We start from the raw sequence: 17,534 nt of genomic DNA, 5'->3' as shown, positions 1-17,534 counted from the left end.
ACATATTGCCGTATATCTTTGTATATCTTCTTTGGAAAAATGTCTAGTCAAGTCCTTTACCTATTTTAGATTGAGTGGTTTGTTCTTTTGTTGAGTTTTAGGAGTTATTTATATGTCCTAACTATGAATCCTTTATCAGATATGTGATTTGCAAATATTTTCTGCCATCCTGTGGACTGCTTTTTTATCCTCTTGATAGTGTCCTCTGATCCACAAAGCTTTTCATTTTGAAAAAGGCCAATTTGTCTAGTTTTTCTTTCTTTCTTTTTTTTTTAGTTTTTCTTTTGTTACCTGTGTCTTTGGTGTCATATCCAAGAAATCATTATCAAATTCAGTCATGAAACTTTTACTCTACGGTTTCTTCTAAAAGTTGTATAGCGTTAGGTCTGAAATTGAGGTGTTTGATCCATCTATCTTTGGTGTTGAGTAAAAGTCCAACTTCATTTTTTTTTTTTTTTTTTGCACGTGATATCTAGTATTCCCAGCAGTATTTGTTGAAAAGATTGTCTTTTCTCCATTGAATACCCTTGTTGAAAATAATTTGGCCATATATGCCATTATTTCTGGGATTTCCATTCTGTTCCATTGGTCTATATGTCTTGTATACCAGTGCCATAGTGTTTTGATTACTGAAGCTGGGTGATAAGCTTTGAGACCAAGGAGTGTGAGTCCTGCAGTTTTATTCTTTTCAGGATTGCTTTGGCTATTTAGGGTCCCTCAAAATTCTATATGTATTTTTAGAATTGATTTTTCTGTCTCTGCCAACAGCATCATTGGGATTTTGAGAGGGATTGCATTGAATCTGTAGTTACTTTGGGCTTTATTGAAATTTTGATAATATTAAGGTTTCTAATCCATGAACATGAGATGTTTTCACTTATTTATGTTCTTATTTTTTTGAACAAAGTTTCATAGTTTTCATTGTACAAGTCTTTCACCTCCTTGATTATGTTAATTTCTAGGCATTTTGTTCTTTTTGATGTAATTATAAATGTAATTATTCTTGTAATTTCCCTTTCAGATTTTTCACTGTTCAAGTATAGAAATGCAACTGATTTTTGTGTGTTGATTTCATATCCTGCTACTTTGATGAATTCATCTACTAGTTTTAAGAACTTTTTTGTGAAATCTTTAGGATTTTTTTTTATACAAAAGATCATATCATCTGGAAACAGATAATTTAAACTTTTCCTTTCTAATTTGGATATATTCTATTTTTTTTTTCTTGCCTAATTTCTCTCACTAGAACTTCCAGTACTATGTTGAAGAGAAGTGGCAAAAGCAGGTATGTTTGTCTCATTCTTAATCTTAAGGAAAAAGTTTTCAGTCTTTCCCTATTGAGTATGTGTTTTCTGTGGGTTTTTCACATATAGCTTTTATAATATTGAGGTAGTTTCCTTCTATTCCTATTTCATTGACTGTTTTTATCATGAAAGTGTGTTGAATTTTGTCACATGCTTTTTCTGTATCAGTTGAGATGATCATGTGTTTCTTCCCCTTCATTGTATTGATGTGGCCTATGATACTGCCCAATATTCATATGTTAATCTGTTTCTGCATTCGAGGAATAAATCCCACTCAGTCGTGGTGTATGATTCTTTCTATATGCTGCTGAATTTTTTTCGTTAGTATTTTGTTGAGTATTTTTGAATCAATATTCAGAAGAAATTTTGTGTAGTTTTCTTGAGGTGTCTTTATCTGGTTTTGGTATCAGGATTATGATAACCTCATAGGATGAGTTAGGATGTGCTCCCTCCTCTTCAATTTTTTGGAAAAGTTTGAAAAGGATTAGTGTTAGTTGTTTAAATGTGTGGCATTTAAATTTATTCACTGGTGAGGTCATCTGGTACAGGGATTTTCTTTTTCAGGAGATTTTTGATTACTGATTCAATCTCCTTACTAATTGTAGGTCTATTCAGATTTTCTAATATTTTTATGTTTTGTGTTTCTATTTGTCCATTTTACCTAGATTATCCTCTCTTTTTTTTTTTTTTTTTGGTATAGAATTGTTCATAGTATTCTTACAATCCTTTTTATTTCTGTAAAATTGATAGTATGTATGAATGTGTTATTCGCTCAGTTGTGTCTGACTCTGTGACACCATGGACTGTATAGCCCACCAGGGTCCTTTGTCCATGGAATTCTCCAGGTAAGACTACTGGAGTGGATAAGCTATTCCCTTCTCCAGGGAATCTTCCCAAGTCAAGAATCGAATGCAGATCTCCTGCATTGCAGGCGGATGCTTTACCATCTGAGCCACCAGAGAAGCTCCCAGATTGATAGTAGTGCCCCCATTTTCATTTCTCACTTCAGTATTTTCATCTTGTCTCTTTTTTCTTAGTCCATTTAGCTAAAGATTTGTCAATTTTTAAAATCTTTTCAAAGAACTGACTTTTGGTTTTATTAATTTCCTGTTATTTTTCTATTCTCTGTATTGTTTATCTCTGCTCTACCTTTTTATTTGCCTCCCTTTGATAACTTTGAGTTTGGTTTGATCCATAGTCTTAAGTTAGTTTGTTGATTTGAGATCTTTTAAATTTTTTAATGTTTTTCTAATGACTAACCTACTGGGGTATTGGGAGAATGTAATTAATAACATACATGGATGCAAAGTATTTATAGCTATAAACTTGCTCCTCAACACCACTTTTGCTGTGTCCTATAAGTTTTCAGATGTTGTGTTTTCATTTGTTCCTGAGTATTTTCTAATTTCCCTTGTGATTTATTTTTTGATGCATTGATTTTTTAAACTGTGTCGTTTAATTTGTATAATTTCATGAATTTTCCAGCTTTCTGTATGGTACTGATTTCTAATTTCATCCCATTGTGATCAGAGAAGATATTTTGTATGATATCTATCTTTTTTAACCTATTGAGTTAATTTATGGCCTAACTTATGGTCTATCTTGGAAAATGTCCCTGTGCACTTAAGAAGAATGTATATAATGGAATGTTCTATATAAATCTGTGAGATCTAGTTGATTTATTGCATTAAGTTCTCTTTTCCTTACTTATCTTCTGTCTTTCATTATTATGAGACAGATATTGAAGCTCTCTGACGATTATTGTAGAACTGTTTATTTCTTTCCAAGTCTGTCCATTTTTGCTTCATATATTTGTATTGCTCTTTCATTAGGTAAGGTGCATTTGTAATTGTTGTATCTTCTTGCTATATTGAAACTTCTATTAATATACAATGTCCTTCTTTGTCCCTTGTAAATACTTTTGATTTAAGCCTATTTTGTCTGATCTTAACATGGCCATTCTAGCTCTCTTGGTTACTATTTACATGGAATATCTTTTTCCATCATTTGCAATCTGTTTTGTGTCCTTGGGTCTCAATTGTGTCTCTTGTAGATAGCATGTAATTGAGTCATGCATTTTTATCCATTCTACCAGTCTCTGTGTTTTGACTGGAGTCTTTTGACAAGACTCTTTTGACAAGAGTTTACATTTACAAATGTAAATCCATTTACATTTAAAGTAGTTACTTATAAGGTGAGAGACTATCTGAACCTCTGTGGTCAGAAGCAGCACTCAGCAATCAGAGCACAGATCTTCAATATTTGGAGGATAAGGTACTTATTGCTCATCTTGGTTCCTGCAAGCTGTGTGAAAGGAACACATATACAGCTGCCTGCCATGTAGAGGGAGGGTGGGGGTGTGGGTGGGTGGCAGATGCTCCTGTGCTAAGAGCTGAAAATGACCAAAATTAATCACAATTTACCTTATAAGTCTTATCCTGGAAGTCTAAGCCTTCTACAGACCCCAGAGTTATAAAATATTTACATCAGAAAGATTCTACCTATGCAATTGTTGGGAAACAGATTCCTAGGGTCCCCTGCTCTTCTCTCTTTCTCCTGGGTGAAGTTATATTTAACTAAAATATTTTTCCTTTTCATTCAGACATAAATATCTTTCACTTGGCACTAAAGGAAAACAAACGTAAAATTCGTTTGCTGTGTAAAAGACCAAGCAAGTTGAGAAGCCTTATACATACACACAAAATAAACATGGTTCACTGTAATCATATCAAATCACAGTTCATTTCTTATTACTGATGAGGTTGGTGTTCAGTTACCAAGCACAGAGAAAGCCGAGTGGAACGTCTGAATTGAAGCAGCATGGATATCTGAACAACTCATGGAGTTGGAATCAGTTACTTACTGAGTTTTACAGTTTAAAAAACCAATACAATATTGTAAAGTAATAATAATAATAGTAAATAAATAATAAATTTAAAAAATATTCTATGGAATATAACTCAGCCATTGAAAAGAATGCCTTTGAATCAGTTCTAATGAGGTGGATGAAACTGCAGCCTATTATACAGAGTGAAGTAAGTCAGAAAGAAAAACACCCATACAATATATTAACACATATATCAAGCTGGTTTTAGAAAAGGCAGAGGAACCAGAGATCAAATTACCAACATCCGCTGGATCATTGAAAAAGCAAGAGAGTTCCAGAAAAACATCTATTTCTGCTTTATTGACTATGCCAAAGCCTTTGACTGTGTGGATCACAATAAACTGTGGAAAATTCTGAAAGAGATGGAAATACCAGACCACCTGATCTGCCTCTTGAGAAATTTGTATGCAGGTCAGGAAGCAACAGTTAAAACTGGACATGGAACAACAGACTGGTTCCAGATAGGAAAAGGAATATGTCAAGGCTGTATACTGTCACCCTGTTTATTTAACTTATATGCAGAGTACATCATGAGAAATGCTGGACTGGAAGAAGCACAAGCTGGAATCAAGATTGCCGGGAGAAATATCAATCACCTCAGATATGCAGATGACACCACCCTTATGGCAGAAAGTGAAGAGGAACTAAAAAGCCTCTTGATGAAGGTGAAAGTGGAGAGTGAAAAAGTGGGCTTAAGGCTCAACATTCAGAAAACTAAGATCATGGCATCCGGTCCCATCACTTCATGGGAAATAGATGGGGAAACAGTGGAAACAGTGGCTGACTTTATTTTGGGGGGCTCCAAAATCACTGCAGATGGTGACTGCAGCCATGAAATTAAAAGACACTTACTCCCAAATATCAAAATGAATCCGCCACAGGTATACATGTGTTCCCCATCCTGAACCCTCCTCCCTCCTCCCTCCCCATTCCATCCCTCTGGGTCGTCCCAGTGCACCAGCCCCAAGCATCCAGTATCGTGCATCGAACCTGGACTGGCATCTCATTTCATACATGATATTTACATGTTTCAATGCCATTCTCCCAAATCTTCCCACCCTCTCCCTCTCCCACAGAGTCCATAAGACTGTTCTATACATCAGTGTCTCTTTTGCTGTCTCGTACACAGGGTTACTGTTACCATCTTTCTAAATTCCATATATATGCGCAGATTCGTTTTGATGTTTGGCAAAACTAATACAGTGTTTCAGGTTTAAAAATAAAATAAAATAAAATAAAAAGAAGATTGCTCATGCTGCAACTAAGACCTGGCACAGCCAAATAAATAAAACTAAATATTTGGAAAAAAATTGGACTTCTATTTTATACCAAAAATCAATAGTTTCCAGGTAAGGACATATTTAAATATAAAAACATTGTGATATTTGGCAAAACTAATACAATTATGTAAAGTTTAAAAATAAAATAAAATTAAAAAAAATAAAAACAAAAAAAAAAAATAAAAAATAAAATAAAATAAAAGACACTTACTCCTTGGAAGGAAAGTTATGACCAACCAAAGACAGCATATTAAAAAGCAGAGACATTATTTTGCCAACAAAGGTCCATCTAGTCAAGGCTATGGTTTTTCCAGTGGTCATGTATGGATGTGAGAGTTGGACTGTGAAGAAGGCTGAGTGCCAAAGAATTGATGCTTTTGAACTGTGGTGTTGGAGAAGACTCTTGAGAGTCCCTTGGACTGCAAGGAGCTCCAACCAGTCCATTCTAAAGGAGATCAGCTGGGATTTCTTTGGAAGGAACGATGCTGAAGCTGAAACTCCAGTACTTTGGCCATCTCATGTGAAGAGTTGACTCATTGGAAAAGACTCTGATGCTGGGAGGGATTAGGGGCAAGAGGAGAAGGGGACGACAGAGGATGAGATGGCTGGATGGCATCACTGACTCGATGGACGTGAGTCTCAGTGAACTCCGGGAGTTGGTGATGGACAGGGAGGCCTGGCGTGCTGCGATTCATGGGGTCGCAAAGAATCGGACACAACTGAGCGACTGATCTGATCTGATGGGATATAAAGATGCTAATGATGACCCTGTATGTGAGACTGCAAAAGTAGCACAGATTTAAAGAGCAGACTTTTGGACTCTTTGGGAAAAAGCGAGGGTGGGATGATTTGAGAGAATAGCATTGAAACATGTATATTATCTTATGTGAAATAAATTGCCAGTGCACATTTGATGCATGAGACAGGGTGCTCAGGGCAGATGCCCTGGGATGACTGTGAGGGATGGGATGGGGAGGGAGGTGGGAAGGGGGTTCAGGATAGGAAACACATGTACACCCATGGCTGATTTATGTAAATGTATGGCAGAAACCACCACAATATTGTAAAATAATTAGCCTGCAATTAAAATAAATAAATTAAAAAAAAGATAAGATGATGGAGAAAAATAAAGGTAGAAACAGTCTAACTGTGCAATTGTCTGCGCTCTGCTGTTAAAATTTGTTGCTTAATAAGTATTTGATGATGGAATCTAGACAACTTATGGAAAGAAATGTTTTGGAAGTACCAGTTGTTTATATCCCCTTAATCAGCAAATCGGAGAAGGCAATGGCACCCCACTCCAGTACTCTTGCCTGGAAAATCCCATGGACGGAGGAGCCTGGTAGGCTGCAGTCCATGGGGTCGCTAAGAGTCGGACATGACTGAGTGACTTGACTTTCACTTTTCACTTTCATGCATTGGAGAAGGAAATGGCAACCCACTCCAGTGTTCTTGCCTGGAGAATTCCAGGGACAGGGGAGCCTGGTGGGCTGCTGTCTATGGGGTTGCACAGAGTCAGACATGACTGAAGCGACTTAGCAGCAGCAGCAGCAATCAGCAAATAAGAGTACCTACTGTGTAGTAGACACTGGAGAGAAAATAGGACAAGTGGACAATCTCTGACCTCAGGGAACTAATAGGAAAAGTAAATAAATGAGAAAAACCCTAAAGAAGGGAACTCTATAAATGAAAATGGGGTTAATAGCGGAGAGCTTGTCAGGAAAATCTGACTTTCTAAAAACAATAATACTTGATCAGAGTATAATTATGTGAAATACTCTGAAATTAAGGCACTGGATGAAGGGTAGCATTTCAGGCTGAAGAAATGTGTATTTGGGAAAGTTGCAAGCCTTTTGGTATGGCAGGAGCACATGGTGCAAATGGAAGTGTGACAAGAAGCAAAGCTGAAGAGGCCACTGAACTCAAACCCCAAAAAGCCTTTTAGAGCCTGCAACGGAGTCTGGCGCAATTCCATAGACATAGGTGAACTAGGCTGTGGTTTATATGCAAAGCAAGGTAGGTTAGCTATTATTCACCCTTTCTGTTCTATCCAAGAATATATCTGAAACAGGGCAGGATGTCATCCTGTTCAAAGTTAAAAGTTATTAACCAAGCAAGAGGAAATGGCTGAAGATTTGAAGTATTTATCTTAATAATAGCTAACTTGTAACACCACGTTGTTGCTCATGACTTAGGCAATAAGTGTGCATTTGAGCTGAGGCTGTTGTGGCTGTTGAAAAAGCATTAAAAAGATGACACAAGAGAATAAAGTGACGGAATTTGAGTAGTTGTATATCACCTACTCCATCCTCAGTTTCATAAATCATGTTTCCCAGATGAACCTGAGCAAAGTGGGGAAGGTGAAACTGGTCGTGGGTCTTTTCCCCCCATAAACAACAGGGCGGACTCTGAGGAATCCCACCCTACTTCCCAACTCACCCGGACTATCTTTCCCTGCCCTCAATTTTCTCCTTCCATGTCTCACCCAGGATCACTTAGATTTTTTAATCTACTTGCACTTTGACAAGAGAATGGAAGATTCCAGTCCTAATAAACCCACTAGGCAATAGCAGTAGCCTGGGGGCAGGAGGAAAAGGGGACGGCAGAGGATGAGATGGCTGGATGGCATCACCGACTCGATGGACATGAGTTTGAGTGAACTCTGGGAGATGGTGATGGACAGGGAGGCCTGGCGTGCTGCGATTCATGGGGTCGCAAAGAGTCGGACACAACTGAGCAACTGAACTGAACTGAACTGAACCTGCCCTGCAGAAGACTCCACCTTGAAAAGGATAGCCCCTTAACTTGGAGAAGGCATCTCTGACATTAGGATGTCAGTTTCCAAGGCTGCCTAGTCAGGGACTACTGTGTTGTGAGTTGAGTGGGTGTAGCTGGGAGGGAGGGACACTGTTTCTTCCGAGCCTCTCATATCACCATCATTAACACGGAAATCATCACTAACATGAATCTCCAGCCTTGGAGCTGTTGAATGTTCATGTATTCAAACAGTTTCTCTCCCTTTTGCAGCCTCTGGGCCTGCTGGCCATCCTTGATGTGTGAGTAGTAGGCTTTGAGCCAGTGAAGTGCTAAGTGCTATTTAGGCATTCACACATGTCAGATGATGTGTTTTTATGCATTGTGAACAATTAGTCTGATAATGTGTCCTCCTGAAGCATCCAGCAAGGGCTAGAAGTGGATCAAGCTGTGGGCAGACAGGAAATGTGGAGGCAATAGCTATAGAGGAGGAGATAAATGACACACTGAAAGCTCTGATAAAAATACCCTCATGGAGGGACACCGGGCCAGGGCTGATTGGCAGGGAGGCAGGCAGGGTGGTGCCACCTACTCCTCAGGCCCAGTCCTGAGCCCTGCTGGGGTGGAGCTGTGATCAGCCAAGCCCTGGGGCTCTGGCCTTGGCAATGTTCAGCTGCCCCACCAGGGCAAATCTTATAATTAAAGCATGGAATGTGAAAAACAGAACACTTCAGCTGGTACTTTAGTCTCATCTGAAATTCTGCAGACATGTGTCTTATAAGCAGTATAAGCAGAATTCTTATAAGCAGAATTTTAAGCCAATCTGAGAGTCTCTGTTTTTCAGTAGAAATTGCAAGCATTATTTTGACTGCTACTTGCTATCAAATGTTCAGTTCAGTTCATTTCAGTCACTCAGTCGTGTCTGACTCTTTGCAACCCCATGGAGTGCAGCACACCAGACCTCCCTGTCCATCACCAACTCCCAAAGCTTACTCATATGCATGTCCATTGAGTCAGTGATGCCATCCAACCATCTCATCCTCTGTTGTCCCCTTCTCCTCCCACCTTCAATCTTTCCCAGCATCAGGGTCTTTTCAAATGAGTCCTTTGCATCAGGTGGCCAAAGTATTGGAGTTTCAGCTTCAGCATCAGTCGAAAGCTCAGTTGCTCATATCAAATGCTCAGTTGGTGAAAGTGAAGGTCTTTCACTCAGAAGAGAAAAATCAAGAAGAACCTGAGGCTTGCATGCTTCTGAGCTGCTGTGAATGGCCCCGGCACTCCTGACCACCCTTCCGGCTAGGATGTCACTGAGATCCCTGAAATGGGGCCTCCTGCTGCTGACCCTGCTGATTGTCCTGGTGATGTGGTACCTTAGTCTGCTGGTATCAGTCTACAATGTGATTGAATGTGTGAACTGGATGTACTTCTATGAGTATGAACCCATTTACAGACAAGACTTCCGCTTCACACTTCAGGAGCATTCGAATTGCTCTCTTCAAAACCCATTTCTTGTCGTCTTGGTGACCTCACACCCCTCAGATGTGAAAGCCAGGCAGGCCATTAGAGTTACTTAGGGTGAAAAGAAGTCTTGGTGGGGATAAGAAGTTCTTACATTTTTCTTATTAAGCCAACAGGCTGAAAAGGAAGACAAAGTGTTAGCATTATCCTTAGAGAATGAACACCTCCTTTATGGAGACATAATACGACAGGAGTTTTTAGACACATACGATAATCTGACCTTGAAAACCATTATGGCATTTAAGTGGGTAATTGAGTTTTGCCCCAATGCCAGGTATATCATGAAGACAGACACTGATGTTTTCGTCAATACAGCAATTTAGTGAAGTATCTTTTAAATTTAAACCACTCAGAGAAGTTTTTCGCAGGTTATCCTCTAATTGGTAATTATTCCTATAGAGGATTTTACAAAAAAACCCCTATTTCATACCAGGAATATCTTTTCAGGATATTCTCTCCTTACTGCAGTGGTTTGCCTTATATAATGTCTAGCGATTTGGTGCTGAGAATCTATGAAATGATGAGTCATGTAAAACCCATCATGTTTGAAGATGTTTATGTTGGGATCTGTTTGAATTTATTAAAAGTGGACATTCATATTCCAGAAGACACCAACCTTTTCTTTTTACATAGGATTCATTTGGATGTCTGTCAGCTCAGATGTGTGATTGCAGCCCATGGCTTTTCTTCCAAGGAAATTATCACATTTTGGCAGGTTATGCTAAGGAACACCACATGTTATTATTAATTTGACATTCTACCCAAAGCCTAGAAAAGGGAGGGATACTTTGTGGAAAGTGTTAACGTTAGACTATGAAATCTCCAATGAAAAACTCGTGAGAAGGTCACTGTCTGGCTTACACAAAGCTGAAACTCATGTCGAGCCTATAGACTGGAGACTGGAGGGTTGCACTTGACCTGTGGTTTATTTGGACAACAATCAAGTCAAGCCTTTTAAAGGTGATATTCAGAGGAATTAAACATCTTATAAAGGAAGGGGAGGTTTTTGTTAATAAAATTAATAGGACCAAACAATTTGAATGTGTCATTGTATAGACTAGAGCTTCTTAAATGTGTTTCATTGAATTATAAGCTCATTTATCCATAATAGCAAAACAGTGTGGAGTATTATTCATTGAGCAATCTAGTCAGTTCAGGGTTTTGTGTATATCGTACATGGATTACTAGTTTTTTTAAATATACCGTTCTGTGTAAAAGAAACTGGTTATTTCTGAACAAAATTTAATCTGTTTTTGGTCATTTGGAAAGTATTTCAAGATGTTGCAGTATTAAAGAGTTATCAATTATTATTTAATAATACTTAGAGTTTTGCACTTTATGGATGTGTGAAAGTTTTGGTTGTTTCAATACTGTATAAACAGAATAAATTTCTTTTGCAGTTACTTCAGTGATGAGTTTATGATGAATTTATTAATGTGTAGTCATTGTTGCCTATCAATAATCTCTTGGACTTTGATAAATATTTCACCAAGTTAATATAGAGAAGAATTAAAATAAGAAGGTCAAAATTACTGTCTTGTTTTTAAAAACATAATCCCTGGTGTTTTTAGATGTCACTTCATTTGTCTTATTTTTCCTCCTGGAAATTCAGAGTAATATAGTATGCCAGGTAGCATATTTCCTTTAGCAAAGGACTCTGAAGCCAAAAAAGAAAGAATGAACATGATGGCCAGAATATCATGAAAAGGAGTATCCTATTTCGGTGCTTGAGTTGGAAAGAGAAGACTAATATTTGAGTTGCATTGTAAACTGCTCCATGTTTTTTCTCATTAACAATCAGTTTGAGAATAAAAAAGAATAAAGAAAAAAAAAAACACTGTTGCTGGTGTTACTAGTTTCACATCAAGAGGAAAGCCCTACTGTGTGGTCTAAAATAAATTCTGATTTCCATGTCGTAGAGAAACACATTATTTCATAGGAGTGGTAACGTAGGTCACCTTTGACCTGCTGGTTGGTCCAAGAAGAGCACTCCTTGTCCCCGTATTCTTGGGGTTGTGCAGTTTCCCGTTATGTCTGATATGGGACAAGTGATTCTTTTTCTCTGGATTACATAATGGCAAAAGATCAAATCTGTTGGGAGAAAATGTGAACTTGAAAGTATATGGTCAGGTCTTAGAACTTTCATACATTTGTAATTTTCCTGTAAAAAAGCTTAATTTGAATTAGAAGTGTTGTAATGTATGATTCCTTATAACAAGGCTGTTTCCATTTCCCTCATCTCAGACCTGAACCTGTCACAATAAAATCATAAAATAAGTGAAATATTCTGTGGAATCAATCCATGCCCTTGCTAATTCCCACCCACCCAGGAGTCACTTTCTCTAAGACACAGATGGTGGTTATATTTGTAGGATTAGATTTGATTGAATTTGCGTAAGTTTATATTGGTGTTTGGGAAGCTAACTCAAAGAAGTTTTAAAGAGAACTTGTGAAATAAAAGATAGTGTCCCTTCATTTTTAAGACTGAAAAAAGACGTAAAATGTGAATAATTGCCAAGTTTTAGAAGACTCTTCCTTTTCAACTACAGATTGGTGCTTAATTATCTAAAGAATTAAATGATTATGAAAAAAAAATTACCCTCATGGGAATGGGCATTTGACCCTCTCCTTCCCGTCTTTGCTATTCAAGAATTTGGGATCACAGATGGAGAGGTTAAACCATATTTAGACTCTAGATCTTCGAAGATGGTGTGTACTGAAGTGAAAGTGAGCAGTAGATGATTGGCATTCTTAAAGGAGTTCTACTGTGTATGTCATGGTAGTGTACAGAATCAGCCACTTTTTAAAAAGCTTTATCTGTTTCAAGTAAGGACAATACACAGCTATTCGGAATCCCAGATTCATAAAAAGCTTATTGCTTTATGTTGGTGCCATATTCTGGAACCTAGATGAAAAAAAAAAAAAACAAAAAGCCTTGAAATGCTGATGTATTGTGATATTGGGGGATTTTTGAACTCTTTCTAAGTTACACAATACAGTACTATTAAGAACCATCCATCAAAGTAAAGATACCCCAGGGACCACCAACTAAGCAGTGAGCAGTCTCTTGACCATTAATTGTGACTGCTAGTATTTGTTCCTTTTTCTTTTTCTTTTAAACTTAAAACCCAACAATGTTCGAACAGTACCAGTCATCACAGGACCCAGAGGGATGGTATGGGGAGGGAGGAGGGAGGAGGGTTCAGGATGGGGAACACATGTATACCTGTGGCGGATTCATTTTGATATTTGGCAAAACTAATACAATTATGTAAAATTTAAAAATAAAATAAAATTTAAAAAAAGAAATAAAAAGAAATAAAATTTAATCAAAAAAAAAAAAAGAAAAGAAACTAAAGGAAAATGATACCCATTTTTCTCTTGTTTGGCAACAAATAAGCTTCAATTTATAAGGAAGTTATCTTCTAATGCATTAAGTAAAGCAGAGTGGCTTTTGAAGGAGAGTGCAAAAATGACTGTATTGGTTAGGGTATTGATCCATCCTAGATGGCTTGTCCCTATGTGTTTCTAATAACTGGCAAATACCTAGATATAAAATGTTGTAGAAATTGTGGTCTCTGCATGGCCAATTCTTTACTGCCTGAGCCATCAGGGAAGCCCCAACTTCCAGATGTATGCATGAAGTCACATTTTAGTCAAGTGACATTTATACCAGACTGTTTATGCATCTTTCCAGACTTCTCAGCTCCAATCCCAACCTTGTTCAGTGGTCACTGCTACTGTAGCCTCAACTCTAAATACTACCAGTCATCTCATCCTCTTCCGGGGCACGGCTTCCATGGTGCCATCATAACAGCACCTACAGAAGATCTCTTATCAAGGTTTAACTTGACCAGATTCATGGAGGCTCTGGCTCACTTGGCAGGTACTTGGAGTGGCCAAGTAACATAGTCTGGTGGTGTGGGTAAGTTACTCTTCTATAAGAAAATTTTGACCAATGGGAGGTAGAAGGGAGTTGACACATTTTACATCCTTCCTCCAGATTCCCTATAAGACATTTCTCAGACCCAGTGGCACTTTTCACATGGCCTTCTCACAGATGTCCTCTGTATCCAAGTGACTCACTATGCATTTTTGTGAATTTATAGCTTGCTTATTAATATACCAGTTTCTAGTATTTCTTTCCCTATTTCCTTTTTCATGTCCCTATGTTGCCCTGGGATGGCAATCTCTAGCATTGTGTTTGCATGCAAACTTTGCCACAGTCTCTTGTTTTGACAGCTAAGACACTTATACTTTCTGTGTTTACCTTAAGTTTGAATTAAATACAATTTATGTAAGTATGTATGTAATCAACTTTTTATCCCTAGATTTCTCCAAGCTGGGAATGCCGAGAGTACCCAGTCTGTGCTAATAGAAAAGGGATAGTTTAAGTCCATTGGGTATTTAGCTATTCATTAAAGCCATTGCACCAAAGGCATAGCTTTTCAAATCTTGGAACTGATGTGGTAGCTCCAGGGAAAACAAACTTGGAGTTCCCTTCTAGCATGTAATAGGGTCCTTTACTTTGAGATACAGCTGATATTGGTATTAGTTTCCTCTTCCTATATACCAAGAGCAAAAGCTCCCAATTAGGGATACCTTGTAGGAGACTGCTGAATTTGGCGAAGAAAGTGTAATCTTGTCTGCTCTTCTTTCTTAAATGCATGTGCTTTATCAAGAAGTAAGAGACTTCTCTGGTGGCTCAGATGGTAAAGAATCTGCCTGCAATGCAGGAGACCCAGGTTCAATCCCTGGGTTGTAAGATCTGAAGAAGGGAATAGCTACCCACTCCAGTATTCCTGCCTGGAGCATTCCATGGATAGAGGAGCCTGGCGGGCTACAGTCCATGGGGTTGCAAAGAGTCGGGCCCAACTGAATGACTAACAATTTCACTATCAAAAAGTACAGTTTCAATGTTAATTTAGGAAATACCAATGGATAAAACCTATATAAACAAAAGTTTTTTGGAGTCCTTGATAAATTTTGAGTGTAAAGGAATCCTAAGACCAGCAAGTTAATAGATACCTCCAGAGCCCAGCATCAGAGAAGGCAATGGCAACCCACTCCAGTACTCTTGCCTGGAAAATCCTATGGATGGAGGAGCCTGATAGACTGCAGTCCATGGGGTCGCTAGGAGTCAGACACGACTGAGCGACTTCACTTTCACTTTTTGCTTTGATGCATTGGAGAAGGAAATGGCAACCCATTCCAGTGTTCTTGCCTGGAGAATCCCAGGGACGGCGGAGCCTGGTGGGCTGCCGTCTATGGGGTCACACAGAGTTGGACATGACTGAAGCAACTTAGCAGCAGCAGCAGCAGAGCCTAGCATAATAATATCTGGAACAAAGGAAAGTCTTGTAGCAGAGCCCTCTGGTGCCCATGTGGTGGCCCTTTAGCCTACTCCAGTTAACCACTATTTTATGATGCTTCGCAACTTACAAATAGCTAATAAAGAGGCAGAAATGCCAAGTTACCATGCATTGCTATGCTTATATATCTTCTTGCTAATAAAAATAGGGAAATTATTACTTTGAGATTTTAATGCTTCCACAAGTATATATCTAACCTCCTCTACTGTAAGACTTTAGTGTTTTTGATGCTGTTTTTCTTGGTACTCTAGTAGTGTAATAAGTTGCTTTCAACTACAAGTAGCAAAGGTCCTGATCTAAAAGTGACAAATATTTGGAGTGTACTTTTGCCCAGTAACAAGAAACCCAGAAGTAGCTGGTTGCAGTGTTGGTTTGAAAGTTCCACAATATCATCAAGAACTACAGAGTTTTCTGTCTTTTCTACCAACCGCAGGGGCTGGTCAGAGCTATAGGATGACTGCAGTGGCTCCAAGCATGGTATCCTCACAGGACAAAACCCAAAAGCAGAAAAGGAGACTCAGGGTCTCTTCCCTGGCTTCTCTCCTTTTATCAATTAAGGAAACATTTCCGAAATTTTTTCTTACGTTTCCTTGATCATGACTGGGTCACTTAGCCACTAATAAGCTGGTTGTCAAAGAGGCTGGGTAACCAAGTATCAGCCTCAAATGAGTAAAGAATCTGTAGGGGAGTTGAGTACCCACAGGGCAGGCAGTCTACAGTATTTGCCATAAAGGCATATTCATGTTTGTTGCATGAAATTCTTGGGAATACATGGTTAAAAATAGACTGAAATAAAGGATGAGACAGTGACTTGGATGATGAATATTTCTTGGGATGACTGGAGTCAAGTCAAAGAGTAGGACCATATCTAGATTACCAAATCCTCAGTGAGTTTGTGAGCATTTGGAAATTGAGGCAGAGGGAGGTTTCATAAGATGATAGAAATAATGACAGGCATAACATGACACTCCTGATGATGGTGATCAGAACAGCTAAAGCTCCATGCTCTATCTGTGGACAGGGCAGAGCCGGGATGTTAATACTGAGTTCAATGCCAAATTCTGAGGTCTTCTGGGAGAATAAGCAGATTCCTCTCTAATGAGTGACCAAGAAATTAGCATGTCCAGGTTTCAGTTCGAGGAAATAAGTATAGAGGTAGTCTGTTTTGCTGTGATGTATATAGGAAAGCTTATTTATAGGAAAAATGAGAGTTCCAGTCACCAGTGGACATGGTTGAAAGAACAATATCATAAAGAAGATGTGGCTTGGAGGGTGTAGAGAGAAGCAGGCAGGAAGGAAACCAGGATAAACACATGGGCAAAAATCAATTTCCGGCAAGGTTTCTACTCCAGACCTTGGCAGGAGTTCAAGAGCATGACAAGTCAGGATAAAGAGGAAGCTTATGGATAAATTTAACCAGCTCTGTAAGTATGACCCTCTACTGCTACTGCTACTGTTGCTAAGTCTCTGTTGCTAAGATCTCTGACTGGGCAGTCTTTCTACCACAGGGAAAAAAAAATGCATCGGTCTCACCTTAAGGATCATACAATATAAATACTAAAGGCAGAAAATGATATTTTGGAAGTGGTCAATAACTGACTCCATAATCCTGAAGGTGTGTGCGTGCTCAGTCACTTCTGTCACGTCCCGTTGTTTGTGACCCCATCAACTATAGCCTGCCAAGCTCCTCTGTCCCTGGGATTTCCCAGGCAAGAATACTGGAGTGGGTTGCCATTTCCTCCTCCAGGGGATCTTCCCAACTCAAAGATCAAACCCACATCTCCTATGACTCCTGCATTGAAAGCAGATACTTTACCACTGTGCCATCAGGGAAGCCCAATCCTGAAGATACTTTTTAGTAAATACCATAGAGAAGATCTTTTAACTTTAAATTTCCCTGGTGGTGCAACTGTAAAGAATCTGCCTGCCAATGCAGGCGACCCAAGAGATGCAGGTTCAATTCCTGGGTTGTGAAGATCCCCTGGAGTAGGAAATGGCAACCCACCCCAGTATTTTTGCCTGGAGAATCCCATGGACAGATGAGCCTGGCAGGCTACAGTCCACTGGGCCTCAAAGAGTCAGACACGACTGAGTGTACACACACACACATATATTCTTAAACACGTGGCAGGAAATCATGTAGTAAGATAGCATGAAACAGTGGGAAAAAAAAAAAACAAACAAACCTGGATTTGATATAAGTCAGACTTACATCTTTGTGTAAGACATTGAATAGGTCAGACTTGGAATTCTAGTTAGACAACTTGAGTTACCTTGAGAAATCACTTATTCCTTTTTTTTAATAAACAAGGAAACTAACAGAGAGATTAAGATCTTTTTGACTTAGGACTTCACATCGTTGTGAGGATCAACTGAATTGTCATAATAGCAGGGGGGAAATAACTGAACTCTATGCATA

General features: G+C 38.7%; 1 pseudogene; it reads left to right on the top strand.

The window, feature by feature from the left end:
* Positions 1-11,151, top strand: part of LOC129658012 (UDP-GalNAc:beta-1,3-N-acetylgalactosaminyltransferase 1-like) — a 43,757-nt pseudogene extending 32,606 nt beyond the window's left edge.
* The last annotated feature ends 6,383 nt before the right edge of the window (positions 11,152-17,534 follow it).

This window comes from Bubalus kerabau, chromosome 7 (assembly GCF_029407905.1).
Source record: "Bubalus kerabau isolate K-KA32 ecotype Philippines breed swamp buffalo chromosome 7, PCC_UOA_SB_1v2, whole genome shotgun sequence".
NCBI classification, from domain to species: Eukaryota; Metazoa; Chordata; class Mammalia; order Artiodactyla; family Bovidae; genus Bubalus; species Bubalus kerabau.
The sequence above is the reverse complement of the archived record's forward strand: the minus strand, read 5'-3'. Positions and strand labels throughout refer to the sequence as shown.